Source organism: Rhinopithecus roxellana, chromosome 3, assembly GCF_007565055.1.
Source record: "Rhinopithecus roxellana isolate Shanxi Qingling chromosome 3, ASM756505v1, whole genome shotgun sequence".
Lineage (NCBI taxonomy): Eukaryota > Metazoa > Chordata > Mammalia > Primates > Cercopithecidae > Rhinopithecus > Rhinopithecus roxellana.
The window spans coordinates 2,533,492-2,549,375 of record NC_044551.1 but is presented as its reverse complement, the minus strand read 5'-3'; the positions used below and the strand labels follow the sequence as shown (position 1 = coordinate 2,549,375).

Here is a 15,884-nt window from a genome sequence, read left to right as displayed (position 1 = left end):
GAGTCCTTAACCTGTGGTGTCTATGCTACTAATAGCTTTGGGCAACGAGAAATAACAATAAAATCCTAAACTGCCCAATGGACTAAACAGACCCCATCTTGGTTAAAGAGACCCCATAGTAACCTTGAAAACTGAGCTCTCTGTCATGGTGGGATAGGAGGTTGGACACACCTCATTATACCCTCTCCCTAGCTAAGCATGATAAGGCTTTCTTTCATAAGGGCTTACCAGAAACCAGCCCTTTCAAAAGGCTCTCGCATCAACCAACCACGTGAGGCTGCCATGATAAAAAGCCACTGACCATGGAGTGGTTCTGGCCAGTCTACAAAGAATGTGCAGTAGGGGTTTCTGTGCCCTCTGCTTCATCTTTTGAGGTCAGAAGGCCAAAAACTCTACCCTCAGATCATGCTATCACCATCGTTTTTGTACATGGAACCCACAAAGGGGCATGAAGCTCATGCTTCTCCTTTCATAAATATTCACAACTCCTGCTATAGCTTATTGAATATGTATATTCAGCCAACCTGCTCAGTATAAATTCCTGTGCCCTTTGCCACTCCCTTGAAGCATCTGTTTCTGGCTTCCTGCGAGCACCTGCACTTCCCAGCCTGTCACTTTGCGGGCTGCAATGCTTTATGAGAAAGAAAACTCTCTTTTCCACATGTATGGGCCTCATCATTCTCAGTTGACAGTAGTTATTGTCAGAATTGAATGGAATTTTAGGATATTCATGTAATGTTCACAGAGAAGTGGTTGTTGGTCTTGGAAAACACCCCAGACTAACTCAATGTTCTTTCCATTACACTGCCTTCACAGCTGAATAAAAAGCCAAGACACTTAGAGTGTCACTAGAAACCATGGACAACTGCAAATCAATCAAAATTGATTTCAAAAGAATCAAACTGCCAGGTATGGTGTGCCTCTAATTTCAGCACTTTGGGAAGTTGAGGCAGGAGCATTGTTTGAGCCCAGGAGTTCAACACCAGCCTGGGCAACATAGTGAGACCTCATCTCTATTTAAAAAAAAAAAAAAAAAATGTAATAAATGAAAATAAAAGAATCAAACTTTTTTTTTTTTTTTTTTTTTGAGACAGAGTCTTGCTCTGTCATCCAGGCTGGAGTGCAGTGGTGCAATCTCAGCTCACTGCAACCTCTGCCTCCCAGATTCAAGCGATTCTTGTGCCTCAGCCTCCTGAGTAGCTGGGATGACAGGCGCCCGCCGCCACGCCTGGCTATGTTTTGTATTTTTAGTACAGACAGGGTTTCGCCATGTTGGCCAGGCTGGTTTTGAACTTCTGACCTCAGGTGATCCACCCACCTGGGCCTCCCAAAGTGCTGGGATTACAGGCATGAGCCATCGCCCCCGGCCAAGAAACAAGCTTTTTAAGATTATCTCTGTACATCCATCAAGTACTCAGAGATACCCAATCAATGCTTGACCTAGTGAATGAGCAAATAAAATGACTGAATCCATTTTCAAACTGCAGTTTAATCTGGGGAAAAGTAAGATTCATTTAAAAGCCCCTTTTCACTAACAACTGAAGGTGTAATTTTATTTCTGACAAATTGTCTTATTTTCAACGGAATCAACTCTATCATATAAAATACATAGCTCTAGCTTACCCCCAAGGTTGATATACAGCAAATTCAGTGATTTTCTTAACCTAATGTGATCATTTGGTTTAAAAACACTGTAGGCCCCTTTAAATATCCAGAGTTCAGTTTTAAGTCATCAAAACTCATGATTTCTCCTGATTCCAAGAGGTAAGAAACGGGTGACCTGAGCTGCTGGTACTAGGAACCACTGCTGCAGAGAAGGCAATGTTTCTTCTGTCTGACCATTGACAGCAGGCAGTCAGACCTGAGCCCCTACTCTGTCCTGAAAATCCATTCCTCTGTCTCCTGCTAGGCATTCCTTCTCTTTGGGAAATTATTCTCCACTCTGACCAAAGGCAATGTTATGCCCTAGAGTAATAAATGAGAGTTTAATTTTAAAAAGCATTTCCTCCTGAATATTTATATCATCCAACCCCTGAGGACACTAACTGCCACTGCTAGTGGCCCCTGTATCTGTTTTCTTCTTTTTTAGTAATAGACTTCCTATTTCTAGCCACATAGCCACAGGCAGAAGTAGCCATGTGCCTAAGTTCTAGTAAAGGGGATGTAAATAGAAGTGTCATGTATAACTTCCAGAAAGGTCAGGTTGCCTGGAATGTGGACATGACAACTGAATCTCAAACAATCATTTTAGTCAATAAGGCTGAAAGCCACTTTTGGTTAATTGGCAGTAATTGTGTTTGATTAAAAATTTGTGCATAAAACAAGTTTTCACTATTTCCACTGAGACGCTCTCACTTCTGTACCGTGGATGGATATGTGAAAATAAATGTTCCTCATTCTGTTTGTTTATATAAATAAATGCTTTTAAAAATTTCCTATAGTTTTATTTTCTGTGTCCCTACAGAAAACCTCATTCACCTCTGGATCCCGTTCCATAAAGTGGTGTTTGGGACCTATCAGCGTTCCTCATTGCCGAGAGGGGGAAATCAGTGTTAGGGCTATTTGGAAGTGTGGCCTTGATGTTTTGCATGAATAATGCCTCTAATAACATTCAGTACCAGGTGGAGGGAGAAAGGATATTAGTATCCCTCCCTCCTTCCCTCCCTTCCCTTTCCTTCCTTCCTTCCTTCCTTCCTTCCTTCCTTCCTTCCTTCCTTCCTTCCTTCCTTCCTTCCTTCCTTCCCTCCTTCCCTCCCTTCCTCTCTCTTTCTTTTCTTTTCTTTTCTCTTTTCTTTTCTTTCTTAAGACAGGGTCTTACTCATTACCCAGGCTGGAGAACAGTGGTGCAATCATAGCTCACTGTAACCTCAAACCCCTGAGCTCAAGTGATCCTCCTGCCTCAGCCACCTGAGTAGCTAGAACTACAGGCATGCACCACCATGCCCAGCTAGTAGTAATTTTAATATGTGATTAAAATATACATTTTTTCATTCCCTTTAAAACAAAAGCCACCACCCTACTAAAATGATTTTTGAAGCCGGACCATGGTAGAGGGTTTTGTGTGTATGTTGCTTTTTTGATTTTTGTTTTAACATGCTCTGGGGGTGATGGAGAACCACTGTTTCTACATCTTGAACTTTAAATTGCCACATCCTGGCCGGGCGCGGTGGCTCAAGCCTGTAATCCCAGCACTTTGGGAGGCCGAGACAGGCGGATCACGAGGTCAGGAGATCGAGACCATCCTGGCTAACAGGGTGAAACCCCGTCTCTACTAAAAACTACAAAAAAAAAAAAAAAAAAAACTAGCTGGGCGAGGTGGCGGCCCCTATAGTCCCAGCTACCCGGGAGGCTGAGGCAGGAGAATGGCGTGAACCCGGGAGGCGGAGCTTGCAGTGAGCTGAGATCCAGCCACAGCACTCCAGCCTGGGTGACAGAGCGAGACTCCGTCTCAAAAAAAATAAAAAATAAAAAATAAAATAAATTGCCACATCCATTTCATCCCTTGTGCTTATTGTGAACATATTAACCACATCCATATCTAATCCAGGGATTTTCATTTGCTAATTCCAAGAGGGAAGGGTAAACCATGGTTAGACACATCCAGTCACCACTAGGTAATGTTCACATCACATTCTGAAGAGTTAACTAAAATACATTGCTTTTCATTTTAAAATGAATAGTTTTGAGGTAAATTTCAACCCTATTTCTGGGTTACCCATCCGGTCACCACTAGGTAAGTTTCACACTACATTCTGAAGAGTTAACTAAAATACATTGCTTTTCATTTTAAAGTGAATGGTTTTGAGGTAAATTTCAACCCTATTTCTGAATTACCCATTTCAATTATATTTATGAATTATTAAAAGCTAATAGAACTTCATATATAACAACAAATGTAGATAATTAAAACATGTTAATACAAAAATAAAATATATTAGCAGACTTCTAGTATCTTTGTAAGGCTACTGAATCTAAATGAAAATGTTTTCTTTCTTACTTGATTTTTTCATAATTGCCTTCTGTAAGAGTTAGGATACAAATAAAGTTGCTAAAACAAAGCAATTTGTCAAGCAGTTCTGCAGTTTTGCCAAAACAGCAAAGATATAAATAAGGTAGAACCCCTTGAGACCAGTGTGTGTGTGTGTGTGTGTGTGTGTGTGTGTGTGTGTGTTTGTAGAGATGGGGTCTTGCTCTGTCGTCCAGTCCTGCCTTGACCCAAAGTGCTGGGATTACAGACTTCAGCCACCACACCTGGCCCATAAATATATATTTAAATGAACGAAGGAGGCAACACAATGTAGCAAAAATAGTCTGGAAGATGGGAGAAAGACCTGGGTTTGGGTCTTGATTCTGTCTTCTACCAGCTATCAAATGAGGTCAATTGCACCTCTTAGGATAGTTATAAGGACAACTGATATCTTGCCTGCGCATAGTGGGTACTCAGCAAGATGAATTTCCTTTCTCCCTCCACCTGGTACTGAATGTTATTAGAGGGTACAGAGCCATTATTCATGAAAACATCAACGCCACATCTCCAGATGGCCCTAACACTGACTTAGCCCGGTCAGCGATAAAGAACGCTGATAGGACCCAAACACCACTGTATGGAGCACGATCCAGAGGTGAGTGAGGATTTCCATAGGGACATGTGGGGAGATAGGAAGATAAGACCCTCAACCCCACAGCCAGGCCTTAGGGGAATCCAGGGACAGCCAGGTCTCATGGCAATGGAACTGTACTTTGGGGACCTGAAGACCCTCAGCCACAGGTTTTGGGGATTTCCTACTTAAGGGTTTCACCATTACATTGTCTTGGCGACTCTGCCTTTGTTTCTCCTGTTCCTGCAGCTGTTGACTAACTGGCTTTGATGCTTTGTATTCAAATACTCCAAGAGAGACATTCTTATTAGTTTATAGTCTAAGCTGCCTCTGTTTCACAAAGCTTTTGTAGCAAGCTGTTTTCACAGGTCACTGACCAGTCTACAGATTGGCTTTTTCTGGGTCAGGTATCTTCTCCTTACCAATTAGCTTAGCCAGGGTGACAGGCTACATGGCCAACTTTTCTCTGGATGCACCATGAACATGGAAGACATTCAGATCATAGTAGGTTGTTTGTCTATTTGTTTCCAAACTGGTAAAAATGTTTGTCATGTAGAGTTGGAGGAGAGAAGGTCATTTGTCTATCAAATGCCAAGTTTTGGAGGATGTGAAGAGCAAAGACTCTTCAATTTCTCCTCAAAATGTATTTGATGTCTCTCACTGATTCCACTTCCCTCTCTACAGTTCAACCATTCAGGACTTCTATTTTCTTTTTTTTTTTTTTTTTTTTTTTTTTTTTTGAGACGAATCTCACTCCGTCCCCAGGCTGGAGTACAGTGACGTGATCTCGTCGGCTCACTGCAACCTCCGCCTCCTGGGTTCAAGTGATTCTCCTGCCTCAGCTTCCTGAGTGGCTGGAATTACAGGTACCCGCCACCATGCCTGGCTAATTTTTATATTTCTAGTAGAGATGGGGTTTCACCATGTTGGTCAGTCTGGTCTCGAACTCCCGACCTTGTGATCCGTCCCCCACCCCGCCAGGCTCCCAAAGTGCTGGGATTACAGGCATGAGCCACCACGCCCAGCCAGAACTTCTATTTTCTTCAAACATCTCTCTTGCTCTTGCTCTCTGTATTTCTCTTTTAGACCTACAAACCTGTGGTGTTTTCTGTCTGGAATACCCCCTCTACATCCTCTCGGCCTAGCTGAAATGTCTGCTCCTCAAGGAAGTTTTTTCAGACTCCCACACTGCATCCAGCTTCCTCTGTTATAAGCTCCTTGCTATTACACCTTGTGCTTCCTCTTTCAAAATATTCCTCCTGTTTATAATTATTTGTTTAATATCTGTCTTTCCTGTTGACTGAGACTCAATAAAAGCAAGAATTTCTCTCTTGTCATTGCTGTTTCCTCAATATCTGGTCTAGCTCCTGACACTTAATGAAACTTAATAAACATTTATGGAATGAGTGAGCTTTTGTTATCATGCTATCTGGACAGAATATTTTGTATTTGAGAAGAATGAATGACCCCCCAACAATCTCAATGTTGGGCAGAACCAAAGTAACATGTTTTGGGCCGGGCGCAGTGGCTCAAGCCTGTAATCCCAGCACTTTGGGAGGCCGAGACGGGCGGATCACGAGGTCAGGAGATCGAGACCATCCTGGCTAACATGGTGAAACCCCGTCTCTACTAAAAATACAAAAAAAAAAACTAGCCGGGCGAGGTGGCGGGCGCCTGTAGTCCCAGCTACTCGGGAGGCTGAGGCAGGAGAATGGTGTGAACCCGGGAGGCAGAGCTTGCTGTGAGCCGAGATTGCGCCACTGCACTCCAGTCTGGAGTGACAGAGCGAGACTCCGCCTCAAAAAAAAAAAAAAAAAAAAAAAAAAAGATGTTTTGGAATTGCACTAGTGGTAGGAAAAACTCAATTTTTTTCCTCTGCTGTCACGCCACACAACAATAAACACAGAAAACTTCTGTGATGAAATGTGGGGGATTCTCCCCACTACAAGCAAACAATCAATACTGCAGCAGACACCAGCTGGGTGCCCTCCAATTCACTTCTGATACTGTCTCCCCGGAGATAGTGTCAGATCCCACAGACCAAGGGCTCAGTGCCAAAAATTCACCTCCCCCTTCAGACACCAGTGACAAGGCCAGGCATCCACAACCTCTGACTGACCAGCTTCAAGTTGGGGTTCCAATGACCCAGTCTTTGAATGCGATTTATTTGCTAGAGTAGCTCACAGAACTCGAGGAAACAATTACTTACATTTACTGGATTATTCCTAAGGATATTTTAATGGATACAAATAAACAACTACATGAAGAGATACATAAGGTAAGGTCTGAGTACAGGCACTTCTGTCCTCATGGTGTTGGGATGCGCCACTCTCCTGGCTCTTGCATGAGTTCTTGTTAACCGTTCACCTTCCCAGAAACCTCCACGTTTGGCTACCCAGAAGGTTTTTGTTTTGTTTTGTTTTGTTTCGAGACAGAGTTTCGCTCTTGTTTCCCAGGCTAGAGTGCAATGGCGTGATCTCGGCTCACTGCAACCTCCACCTCCCAGGTTCAAGCAATTCTCCTACCTCAGCCTCCTGACTAGCTGGGATTACAAGCACCTGCCACCACACCTGGCTAATATTGTTTTTTAGTAGAGAGGGGGCTTTCCCATGTTGGTCAGGCTGGTCTTGAACTCCCAGGCTCAGGTGATCCACCCGCCTCGGCCTCCCAAAATGCGGGGATTACAGGCATGAGCCACTGCACTCGGTATTTTTTTTTTTTTTTTCTTTTGAGACAGTCTGGCTCTGTCACCCAGGCTGGAGTGCAGTGGCATGATCTCAGCTCTCTGCAAACTCTGCCTCCTGGGTTCAAGAGATTCTCGTACCTCTGCCTCCCAAGTAGCTGGGATTACAGGTGTATGCCACCATACCCAGCTAATTTTTGTATTTTTAGTAGAGAAGAGGTTTCACCATGTTGGCCAGGCTGGTCTCGAACTCCTGACATCAGGTAATCCACCCTCCTTGGCCTCCCAAAGTGCTAGGATCACAGGTGTGAGCTACCATGCCCAGCCTTATCCAGAAGTTCTTAAACCCTGTCTTCTGGGGCGTTTTATGGTGACTTCATTGGATAGGCATGATTGAAGTATGGATAACCTTGTTGAAATGTGATTGGACAAAAAGGATATGATCTGGTCAGGCACAGTGGCTCACACCTGTAATCCCAGCACTTTGAGAGGCCAAGGGGGGCAGATCACAAGATCAAGAGATCAAGACCATCCTGGCCAACATAGTGAAACCCCATCTCTACTAAAAATACAAAAATTAGCTAGGCGTGGTGGTGTGCAACTGTAGTCCCAGCTACTTGGGAGGCTGAGGCAGGAGATTCGCTTGAACCCAGGAGGCAGAGGTTACAGTGAGCCAAGATCATACCACTGTACTCCAACCTGGTGACAGAGTGAGACTATGTCTCAAAAAAAAAAAAAGAGAGATATGATCTAAACCCTGCAAGTCCTGTCTGTTCAGATTCTTCCTGGCCTCTCTGTACAGCATTTCTACCTCTAGGGTATGGGACAGGACCCTCTCCGGAATGAGGGTCTCATGACCCACAATCAGATTAGGGTCCTGCCACGGGGAAGTCAAAGGAGGGCAGGGAAAGATCAGAGAGAGATATTCTTTTTACAGTAATGAGGGCTGTGGGAGTTATGAGCCAGGAACTGTGTGTGAAAACCAATATATGTGGCTGGGTGTGGTGGCTGACACCTGTCATCCCAGCACATTGGGAGGCCAACACAGGAGGATTACTTGAGCCGAGGAGTTTGAGACCAGGTTGGGCAATGTAGTGAGACCCCATCTGTAAAAAATAAAAATAAAAAGTTGGGCATGGTGACATGGGCCTGTATTCCCAGCTACTTGAGAGGTTAAGGTGGGAGGATCGCTTGAGCCCAAGAGGCTGAGAATGCAGTGAGCCCTGATTTGTGCCACTGCCCTCCAGCCTGGACAATAGAGCAAGACTCTATTTCAAAAAACAAAATGAAACAAACGCATGAAAATACATATATATTTATTTATAAATATAAAAGAAAAAATATATGTGTGTGTGTATAATAAGACAACTAGCATATTGAAAAATTGTATCTGGACAGGTGGGAAGCTTTCCAAGTATGTTCTTGGGAAATGACTCAGGACAGTAAATGAGTGGCAGCAGTAGGAAGGGGGCCAGGCCCTGTGGTAGACCAAGTAACAAACAGGTCCCAGAGCAGGAAGGACAGGGGCAATGTTCCTCTGCCTGCACACGCTCCACCTTCTGACTCCCCCACCTCACCCCGGCAGCCTCAAAGGAGCCTCCCCAGGGCCACGCTGGAACAGCAAACATGGGATTTTGTTTGCTGACTTGGCTTAGCAACAAGGCCTCACTCCGACCTTTTCTCTCCACAGCATTACAGAGAAAGAGTACGTTGAAAGTGGGAGTGCATAGATTTCCCATGAGCACTGCCGTGTTTTGAAGGGAAACTGCTCAGCTGAGCACTGCTTCCTGGAATGAGCAAGGTCACCTGCCCTAGCCTGACCTGAGAACTTCCACCCCTGTGCAGGTGCCTTCCCCACGGGAGGTGAGGGCCAGCCCAGCCCAGTCCCTGGGAGCCCCTGCCAGGCAAGGGCCAGGCTGGTCCTTGGGCTCATGCTGCCAGGGACTTTGTTGAAGGAGCCAGAGGCCCCTCAGTCTATCTTGGTTAATGGCAAGCTGCTTTTAGGATGTGCAGAGAAGTAAGAGCGAGCAAACCAGCCACCAGGCCGGGCTTTGCTGACATGCAGGACATCATTTGAGATGTAAGAGCAGCTCTAGTAGCCCTGCAGTAGCCCTTGCATCTCAACCGGCTTCTGAGCCATTCTCTGGGATTATCAGGCTGGAGTTCTCTGTCATTAGGATGACTCATCATTTTTCTATCTCTGCTTCCATTGCTTCTGTCCCTGCTGACTAACGTCTCTGCTATCCGCCTCTGTGCCACAGCTTCTGCGGCCTTTTTTCTGTGGCCCCTTTCTTCAATCCCATCCTACTATTAGCTTCCCTCTCAGAGTCTCACGAACTCCCTACCAGTAGGGTTTATGGGTTCCACCTGTCACCATGACAGAGCTCTCATGCCAGACACCCTCAAAGGACATGGGCCAACCAGTGGGAAGCTGCCTTGGAGTAAGGGCACTAATTCCTGGCTTAATCAATCAATTTACCTGAAGCCACACATGCAGAGTCACATGATAGAAACCATTCATTCATCTGACAAATAGGTCACCTCATATATGTCACACTCTGTCCTGGCATGGAGAATACAATGGTGAAATAGAAACAACACAAGTCTTTGCCTCACATTCTCCTGGGGGCTGAGATGGCTGACAAGAAACAAAGTGGGCCAGGTGTGGTGGCTCATTCCTATAATCCCAGCACTTCGGGAGGCTGAGGCAGACAGATCACCTGAGTCAGGAGTTCAAGACCAGCCTGGCCAACATGGCAAAACCCCATCTCTACTAAAAATACAAAAGTTAGCCAGGCGTGGTGGTGAGTGCCTGTAATCTTAGCTACTCTGGAGGCTGAGGCAGGAGGATGGCTTGGACTCAGGAGGCAGAGGTTGCAGTGAGCCGAGATTGGCCACTGCACTCCAGTCTGGGTGACAGAGTGAGACTCTGTCAAAAAAAAAAAAAAAAAGAGAGAGAGAGAAAGAAAGAAAAAAAGAAAGAAAGAAAGAAAGAAAGAAAGAAAGAAAGAAAGAAAGAAAAAAAGAAAGAGAAAGAAAGAAAGAAAGAAAGAAAGAAAGAAAGAAAGAAAGAAAGAAAGAAAGAAAGAAAGAAAGAAAGAAAGAAAGAAAGAAAGAAAGAAAGAAAGAAAGAAAGAAAATGAAAAGTAAAACATAGGCTCGATGTTGATTCATGTGATGGAGAAAACGCCAGGCAGGGGTATAGAGAGTGCCAAGAGCAGGGCTGTGTATGTCAATTTTCAACAACTGGTTGGTTGAGAGAGTAACATTGGGGTCATAAAGGACAGAAAGCAGGTGGAGAGACCAAGAAGAGACCCCTTATAGGGCTCTGTGCGTGGTAGACATGATGAAGCTTCTGGAACTCTTGGTGCTGGTGTGGTCAGCTCTGAGGATCGTGGAGAAGCCCTACTGTCTAGGACCTCACAGATGAGAGAGGAAGGTTATGTCTGTAGGCACACAGTGCAGTATATAACACTTGACTGAGTCAGAGAGCCACAGGAGCCATGAGGCATTTAAGGTGGGAAACAGAGTGTAGGCCCCACACTCTGTCCACACCTGTCCCTGCCATCCCAAAGCCTTACCATGGGAGCAGGGAGGCTCCCATCAGAAATTATCAAATTCAGTGGAAATCAACCTCACTTTTCTTTTTTGAGACAGTCTCATTCTGTCGCCCAGGCTGGAGTATAATGGCACGATCATGGCTCACTGCAGGCTCCACCTCCTGGATTCAAGTAATCTTCTCACCCTCTCAGCCTCCCAAGTAGCTGGGACTACAGGTGTGCACTACCATGCCCAGCTAATTTTCTGTATTTTTTGTAGAAATGAGGTTTCTCTATGTTACCAAGGCTGGTCTTGAACTCCTGAGCTCAAGCAATCCCGCCTCAACCTCCCAAAGTGCTGGGATTACAGGAATGAGCTACTGTGCCAAGCTTGGCAGTCAACCTTTAAGGCTCATCAGAGTCACTGAGAGACCTTATGAAACACAGTGCAAAACCCACCCCCAGCAATTCCAGTTTTATAGGTCTGCAGTGGAGGCCCAATCATTTGCATTATTTACACTTTCCCAGATCATGCAGTTGCTATTGTTCCAGGTACCACACTTTGAGAACCACTGCTCTGATTTGTATCATGCCCTGCCAGCCCTTCCAACTTTGCCCTTGTTCTTCCCTCTGAAATCGTCTACTTCTGGCTGGGGGCTGCTGTGGCTCAAACTTCTAAGCCCACCACTTTGGAATGCTGAGGTGCAAGGATCACTTAAGCCCAAGAGTTTGAGCCAGCCTAGGCAATAGTGAGACCTCATCTCTACTAAAAATCAAAAAATTAACCAGGCATGATGGTACACACCTGTGGTCCTAGCTGCTGGGGAGGCTGAGGTGAGAGGATCACACCACTTCACTCCAACCTGTGCAACAGAGCAAGACCCTGTCTCAAAAACAAAAAAAAAGCCTACTTTCTCTTCTTTCTATTTTTCCTCCAAGGCCCAACTCAGGAGTCCATTTCCTTCAGGAAAACTTCCTTGACTTTCCCAGGCAAAATCCTTCACGCCCTCATCTTGTCTATTTTCCCTTTATATTTTCATCCCATCTCATGACTATACTCACATCCACTGCCTTTCTGGATTGTAAGCATTTGAGGGCAATTTCTCCAGTTCCTAGTATCTGGTATGCATTCAAGAAAACTTTCTGAAATCCTTCTGAAATCCCCATATGTTTTCTCCTCATGTTTGTGAAAGGAAGGCCCCACTTCCAGCATGTTTCTTCCTGGGCTTCCCTCATCATCTCAACCCCCAACTCACCCTGAGCTCTCTGGCACCCCTAAACTTCCTGGTCCCAGCGGGTCCAGGCCCACTGTTGCACCACATCTGGCCATTCGGCAAAGTTGAAATTCTTTCTTTGACAAAGCAGTGTGCAGTTTGAAGGTTTTACTTTGTTTTGTTTTTTAGAGACAGGGTCTCACTTTGTCACCCAGGCTGGGGTACAGTGGCACAATTATACCTCACTGCAGCCTTGACCTCCTGGGCTCAAGCAATCCTCCTGTCTCAGCCTCTGAGTAGCTGGGACCACAAGTGCATGCCACCACGGCTGGTTAATTTTTAAATGTTTTGTAGAGATAGGGGTCTCACTATGTTGCCTTTGCTGGTCTTGCACTCCTGGCCTCAAGCAATCCTCCCACCTCCGCCTCCCAAAGCGCTAGGATTACAGGTGTGAGCTACAGCGTCCCACCCAGTTTGAAGTTTTAAGAGAGATGTTTTACCAAGAGACTCCAATAAGCAAAATCAAGCACCAAAAAGGCAAAACATGCATAGCTCTGCAGAAACGTCAGAGAGAGTGAAACCCAGTGTTTCAATTCTGGCTCCACCAGTAGCTGAGTGGCCTTCAGCAAGTCACTGGCCCCTTCAGGTGTTCAAGGAACTGGACTCAAAGATTTCTAAGATAACTTCCAGCTCTCAAATTTCATAATTATTGAATCTGAATTTATCTAAATATTAAGCAAAAATACCCAAACTTCTAGCATGACAGTCCCAAGTCTGGTGAGAAATGTGCTCTTTTTCCAAGCTGTTTGCTAGTTTTTTCTCTGCATATGAAGTCGTAGGCAGTTTCCTAAAGATTCAAGGTGAGTCTTATCAAAGAACCTACAAAAGAAAACTACAGACTTATTGTAGCCCAGAGAAAGGTGTATAGACAATATCTGAATCTTAGCATTGCCACTATGTGACTTTCAGCAAATCTGGGCCTCAGTTTTCTTGTCTTTAAAGTGGAAACAAAAACAGAATCTACCTTAAAGGATTCCTATGATGTGTAAGAAAAAATAATTAACAGCAACAGAGGCTAGCACAGCACTGGTGTTCAGCAAGCATGAGTCAGCTCTCGGGGGCTCCCTCTGCACACTTTCAGTCCACCTCTGCGACCAGCCTGGCCCCTTAATGAGGAAAACATTTTCTATTCTGAAACTCAAATCCTTCTGATGAGCTTCTAGCCACTCCTCATGGTCTTGCTGGGTCATTCATCCATTCAACTTTTAGTTACTAAGGTTTTGTCGAATGCCAGATACAGTGAAAAGAAGATGTACAGATAATTAAGACAAACTTAAAACAGTCCCCATCCTCAAGGAGCTAGAGCTTTGCTTTAGTAAAATTAGACAAGTCGGTCATTTCTGGGTGTCATGGAATGGAGTGGCCAATCGCCTGCAGAGCAATGTGCCCAAGTCTTATTGTGACTACTGCAATACATACCTCACCCATGACTCTCCATCTGTGAGAAAGACACACTGCAGTGGTAGGAAACACAAAGAGAATGTGAAAGACTACTATCAGAAATGGATGGAAGAGCAGGCTCAGAGCCTGATTGACAAAACATCCGCTGCATTTCAACAAGGAAAGATACCTCCTGCTCCATCCTCTGCTCCTCCTCCTGCAGGAACGATGATACCACCTCCCCCTAGTCTTCCGGGTCCTCCTCACCCTGGTATGATGCCAGCATCCCATATGAGGGGTCCTCCCATGATGCCAATGATGGGCCCTCCTCCTCCTGGCATGACACCAGTGGGCCCTGCTCCTGGAATGAGGCCGCCTATGGGAGGCCACAGGCCAATGATGCCTGGGCCCCCAATGATGAGACCTCCTGCCTGTCCCATGATGGTGCCCACTTGGCCCAGAAGGACTCGACCAGACAGATAAGGATAGCGGGGAGGGCTCATTCTATCAGTTTTATATGACCTGTTCTGCTTCACCAGGAGATCATGCTACTGTGATGCTGGGTTTTCTAAATAGTATAAGGAAGGCTTGCTCCCCTGCCCTATCAAAGAGAATGGTTTTGGAGGGGAGAAGTGGGACAGAAAAGATGCAGTTTTCATTTGTATTGGGAAATGTGAAAATAAAATTGTCAACTCGTTTAGTTAAAAGTGTATTCCCTTTTTCCTCCCCTCTGCATTCTCTGTGTATTATTTAAAAAATGAAACATTCCAGTTCTGTTTCTCTAGCTCATTATCTCTTCGGGATGTCCTCTGCGTGAGATTCTTTTTCCTTAGCTATATGGTAAATCTCTCTGGGCATCCTCCCTTTATTAGTAAAGTCATCTTGTGCAGGACTAAATCTAGTACTTATAGAGCTTTTATTGGTTAAAATAATAAACAGCTCAGTTAATTAAAAAAAAATTAGACAAGTCAACAACTATAATTATGGTGAGATAAATGCTACTAGGGGAAGCTCTGGGTCTATGTGTATAGGAGAGGTTGAAAGAGACGTCCTAGGCCAGGTGACATCCAAATTGATAGCAGAAGAGTGAGAAGGACTGGCTCAACTGGGTGGTGGCAGGGAAGAGGGTTCCTGGGGGCAGGAGGAAATGAGGCTGGAGAGGTGAGCAGAATTATGTCACCAAAGGCTTTTGGGAGCAAGGCAGAGGCACTGCAGGGTATGAAGCAGGAGAGTGGCAGAGGTGACTTTGTCTATGAAGTTGTCTCTGGGTGCTGTGCAGAGAATCCATGAATGGAAGGTAGGGGAGGCTGGCAACCCTGCAAGAGGAGAGAGTAGTCCAGATGGCACTGGGCTGACCCTGGAGAGAAGGATAGTGGCTGAAGGTGGAGACAGTTGAGAAAAGGAGGAGAATTGGAGAGGTGTTTATAGGTTAGCATTTACAAGACTAGAGATGAATCAGATGAGAAAGTGTTAGGAGGAAGGAATCGAGAATGACGCCTACATTTCCGGCTTAGACATTCCGATGGATGCTGATGTCATTAACTGAGATTTGGAGTCAGGGAACAGATAAAATTAGTTTTAGGAGATACAAGGTACGTGAGGTTGAGGGGAAAGGCTGTTAAAAAGTAGAACTATTCACTGATTGCTAGGAAAGAACCAGTCAAGGAAGATAATAAGGACAGAGGAAAAAGGGGCCCAGGAATCTGTGACATGAAGGCTCTGCTAAAGACCAGAGGGTGGCCGGGCATGGTGGCTCAGGCTTGTAATCCCAGCACTTTGGGAGGCCAAGGTGGGCAGACCATGTCAAGAGTTCGAGACCAGCCTGGCCAACATGGTGAAACCCCATCTCTACTAAAAATACAAAAATTAGCTGGCGTGGTGGTGGATGCCTATAATCCCAGCTACTCGGGAGGCTGAGGCAGGAGAATCACTTGAAACCGGAAAACGGAGGTTGCAGTGAGCCGAGGTGGCACCACTGCACTCCAGCCTGGGCGAAAGAGTGAGATTCTGTCTCAAAAAAACAAAACAAAAGAAAACAAAACAAATAATAACAACAACAAAACAGAGGGCATGTGGCTGGAGCACAGTGGAAGGATGAGCTCTAGACAGGAGGGAGGCCCCTCCTCAGCTCTTGGGATGGAAGGAGGGAGGCAGCCCCAGGTGTGCAAGCACCGTGGGTCTTTCTTGCTCTCAACCATGGGAGTCTTGCCTTTCCCAGCATCTTCTCATCACTGACCCATTCTGTTTGTCTGAACATCCCTCAGCCAGTTGTTGAATTTCTTTTGTTTAGTGGGACCAGCAGTACTCGCTGGCCACCTTGAACAAACAGTTGGCCTTGGACAAGAAACTGTGTTTCAGGTTCCTCATCTGTAAAATGGAGACAGAAAAACTCAGTTTCTCGTGAGGGTAA

At 45.3% G+C, this 15,884-nt stretch overlaps 1 pseudogene; it reads left to right on the top strand.

Annotated features, from left to right (window-relative positions):
- Positions 1–857: 857 nt before the first annotated feature.
- On the top strand, positions 858–13,957 carry LOC104653758 (annotated as a pseudogene).
- Positions 13,958–15,884: the final 1,927 nt, after the last annotated feature.